Source organism: Odontomachus brunneus, unplaced genomic scaffold (assembly GCF_010583005.1).
Source record: "Odontomachus brunneus isolate Ranch 3 - 2012 unplaced genomic scaffold, Obru_v1 Obru_scaffold_086, whole genome shotgun sequence".
NCBI classification, from domain to species: domain Eukaryota; kingdom Metazoa; phylum Arthropoda; class Insecta; order Hymenoptera; family Formicidae; genus Odontomachus; species Odontomachus brunneus.
The window spans coordinates 1,454,934-1,455,446 of record NW_022639536.1 but is presented as its reverse complement, the minus strand read 5'-3'; positions in this window follow the sequence as shown (position 1 = coordinate 1,455,446).

The following is a 513-nucleotide window of genomic DNA, read 5'->3' as shown; positions in this document are numbered from 1 at the left end:
TTCTCTCACTCTCGCAGACACCAATGTACTAGCTCTTGAGCAAACAATACGGATCACTGATTTTAATCTCTGATGCAGTCCTGTCTTCTTCTTAGCGAGCAGCAGTCACCTCGTGGACGAAAACAAACAGCCCCAAAAATTTTAAATTAAAAAAAGTACTTAATGAAAAAATGTTTTATTCTAACGTTTTGGAAAGCTCTCGAGATAAGCTATAAGAATATGCAATAAAATGTAGGGGGTTCTATTTAAAAAAATAAGGTTGACCTTGAAATGTCCTTGAAGAACATGGTCAAGGTCAAAGTCAAGGTCATCATCTTACTTCCCGCTTGAAACCATATAACTTTGCTATTGGACATTTTTTCCAAAATGCTTTCCAAAAATTCAAATTTTTTCCAAAATGCATTCTAACTGAAGATATTAGGAGGGTCCGATACTTTTCGATGACCCTGTATATATATATATATATATATATATATATATATATATATATATATATATATATATATATATATA